Source organism: Colossoma macropomum, unplaced genomic scaffold, assembly GCF_904425465.1.
Source record: "Colossoma macropomum unplaced genomic scaffold, Colossoma_macropomum, whole genome shotgun sequence".
Classification (NCBI taxonomy): domain Eukaryota; kingdom Metazoa; phylum Chordata; class Actinopteri; order Characiformes; family Serrasalmidae; genus Colossoma; species Colossoma macropomum.
The window spans coordinates 41,749,757-41,753,812 of NW_023494792.1; positions in this window are offsets into that span (position 1 = coordinate 41,749,757).

Genomic DNA, 4,056 nt, shown 5'->3' on the forward strand with positions numbered 1-4,056 from the left:
AGTATTGTAGTGAGTATCATGATATTATTGTACCGTGGGGCTTCTAGTGATTCCCACCATAACATTACATGTAATTTAGCTCTAAAATCCATCCTGCCTCAGACTTAAATCTAAGGGCTGAGAAGGCCAAGCATTTGTGGGGACTGTAAGGTCTAGCTGACAATGCAGAAGAAAAGATTTTGCTCTGTTTGTCCTGCAGCGCTGTGTGTATCATTGAGACTGCGTCCCAGATGCTGGCAGGTCTAAGTGCTGATTGTGCTTCAATCATAAGCTGTAAAAGCTCTAAATATAGGCCTAAACCTCTTCAGGAGCCAACTCAATGCATGGAGACAGGCTACTGTTTCACTGTATGACTGTAGTTTTACTGGAGAACTGAAGGCCACCTCTGGGTTTAGGCCTATATTTAAGGCAGCAGAATGTCATTTGGAATGAGCGTCTTCTCTTGATGAAAGGGATCATTTTACGTACTGTGAAATTCAACCATATTCTGGAAAAACAAATCTGGAAGCCCACTTGGATTCCCAACACCAGTGGAAAAAACTCTTCTTGAATTATGTCATTACCTCCAGACTCAAGCAGTGTCAGGAACAATTATAAGTTCTTAACATCCTAACACATACTGCTTTAACCATTAAAAGTTTAGAGCTATTATTATCATTTTTATGTACGTAATTGCATAGTAAATTATGCAGTGATGTATGTAATGTAATGTATGTTATGTAATGAATTCTGTTCACATTCAGGGCCCTTTTTGTCTATTTTATTGTCAAATAATGAAAAAAAACATTAGTTGTTTACAGAGTTATCCCTGTATTTGAAATCTGCATGTGTTATTACAGTACTACTCTTGTTTTAGGATGGAAACAAAAAGATTAAATTCTTGAAATGCCCTGCAGAAAATTGTCCAGTCAGGAATTGTTTTTCTCCACAATATCTAGATACCTATTGGTTAGGACTTCAGGAGCTGGAGAGAAGCCTTAATGTGTTAGATTAACCATCAGAATAATTACGACATGACAGAGACATCAACAAATCACATTTTATTTCTGGGTGGGACCAATTTTGTGAGAAAAAAATATCACTCTAAGCCTTCTTAAAGTCCCAGATGCATCACTGACTGAATACGAGCAGCAGTCTAATCTGTGGGATATTAGAAACAGAAAACATCAGCAGCATCTCTACACCACAGCTCACTACTGAGCTCACTGTGAAACTGCTACAAGGTAAAACATATGCTAATATGTCTGCCACAGGCTTTAAGTAAACATAGCTTTTACAAGCTTCATATGTCTGTGTTATACATAAATCTGTCTTTTTTATTTCAAACAGCGCAGCCATTACATTCGAGTGTCAATACATTTACCATTCCACCTTAAACATTGAATCAGTTACATTCTGGTCCCTGAATGCACCAGAATGTAACTGCCTGACTGGAACAGAAAATTTGAATGCAAAGAAGGGGGGTTGGGAGGGGTGTGGGGTTTGCCAAGAGAGTGTAAGATTAGGATAATTCCAAGGGTCCTGAAAAGTTGTTTTATTTTTTTGCCTGTGACTTTAGGCCTACTGAAAGATTCTTCATTGAAATGCGTCATAAATACAGTAATAATTAATGTGTAAATGTTCAGTGGTTTAGCCCGGTTACAGTCTGTACGAAGAACAAGAGTTTTGTCAAATCCAGTTTTAACAAGCATCAAGAAAAAAGGGTAAAGGAAAACAACAAAAAAAGGGGAACGGAGTGTCACCCTGAGTCAGTGTTTGTCGAGGTAATGGTGGGTTATCAGTATGTACTAGAAAGGAAGCTTATGCTTCAGTAACTGCAGTTGTCAAATGGAAATGATGCGACAGAGCTGTGTAAACAAAACCTCATGTCCTACTGCACATTCATAGTGCTTTCGAGTGTTTTCTCATAAATCAGTAGTTCAACATACCCTCTGTTTTTGTGCTGAGATGTTCTTGACCGTTCTCTGAATTGTAAAAGCTGAACTTGAAAGTGAAGTAGACAGTGGTCCGGTGTCTGCTATGCATTCTAAGGACACTCCCTAGCCTGCATTTTGGCCTGGATAAAGCACAAATTAAGACCAGAATATCTCCATTATTCCATGATGAATTTCATGATCGATGGCTGGATAAAGGAATATGGTGTATAGATTTTAGCGGCCTTCGAAAAAAGTATCTGTTCTATACTACTGAAAAACAATAACAGAGTCTTGCTTTGATAGCCAAGATGCAGTGCTTCTGAAAAGCTGAATACAGTTTGTTGACATGCAGACACGTTGCTTATATTCATAGGAAGAGTTGGGATGATACCACTATAACAAAATAAAAAGACGTGTTATGAAAATGTTGGCATGTTTAATGTTTTGATGTTCTGCTAAGGGAAATGAGGTGAGGCAAGGGGCCCATGTGTGAAGTTTTCAGGCCCAAAATTACTACTGGCACCCCCAGCAACAATAGTGTTGTGGCTGTCAATCGTCCATACCCTTATAGAAAGTGATGTACTATTTCAAGTGGCAAGTGTAGTGCTGCTAGCAAAAACAAGCTAATCTAAAAACAAAAGCTGCTCTTTATTTGTGTCATGCTAATTTGTGAAATCATAAAGTTCAGGGTACTCAGAGACTGCAATGATGCTAAAGGTCTGCGTTCCTTTTGATCTGATTGTTAGCGCAGAAAAAACGCTCATGACAGCCAGGGCCTTAACTAGAATTAAAATTTTAATGAGGTCCATTTTGCAGAAAGGTGACCTGATGACCTAAAGTAATTGCTGAATTTGTGTAATACATAAACTGTCAGTTTCTCCTTTTGATTTTTTTAACCAAATCATTGTTCCTTTTTTACCTGTCCATAGTTTTTATATGCCTTATCCTTTCATGTATTCCTTTCTGGTTTCATAAACTCAAAGTACCCTCTTTAATTTCAATTTATTAAATTAATCTTTTAGCTATATATTTACAGCTGGAAATACATGCTAAAACCCATATTACCTATATATACCTATATATATGCCTATATACTACATCAGTACATTGATTTAGGTCCAGACCATTGATGACCACCTTGAGTTGAACTTTTTTCAACTCAGTGCAGCTAAAGTGCTCTGACCAAAAGACAGCTGTGCAGGACCAGGCAAATGCAAAAGTAGAACCCTGTTGTACTTTCCTTTAACCCTTTGACTGTACAAGTGCTATCTTGATCAGCGTGCATAATAATTGTGATCTAAATGGCCATTCTTCAAGATCTGTTTGAGCAAAGCTCAACAAGGCTTTGCCCTGGTCTAGGTCAGCTCAAGTTCTACAAGCCTTTTCACTCTGGTGCAGTACTGACCGCCCATGGAGATTTCAACCTAGTAAGTCCAACCTGTCACGTATGCACGCATCACTACACCACTGGAGATTCCAATGATAAAGCACTAATAACTTCAGGATCACATTCCAAAATGTGGGTATTTGAAAAGGAAGGGGCACTAATAACTTGATAAAACAAGTTTTCTTATTGTAAAACACAGGCATTTATGCCATGCTCTCTTGAACTCCTAAATGCAGTTATAACTCATCAATTCCTAGCAATTACATTAAGGTTGCGGTTCAAATTCCTGTTTGGGCTATAAAGATAGTGTTTTTGGCCGCCTTGGAGAACTCTTATCATTACATTTGTTTTCCTGAAAAATTCAGTCATGTTCAAGTTGTCCTTTTTCCACTCACCCACTGCCCCCAGAATATCTGCGCACAGACCTGTGCAGGACACAAAAAATACAAAATGCATCTCTCCCATTGAAGACAACAGGAATAGAGTGCCTATGACCTCAACAAATTGCATACAGTGTGAACCTCCCTTTAAATTTGTCTTTTTATGATCCATGCGGTTGTTCAATGTTCTAGAGGCACTTGTGATACTAATGCTGCATTTACATGTTGGCAGTGGACACTGTAGACGGCGAACCAGGTATTCCATTGTTTTCTATGGGAACACAACAGCGAAATCGTCCACCACAGGACTTCAATTTTTTTTCAGTTTAGGTAAAATAAACTGGATGTTGATTTTTTCGCCAATCATCTAACT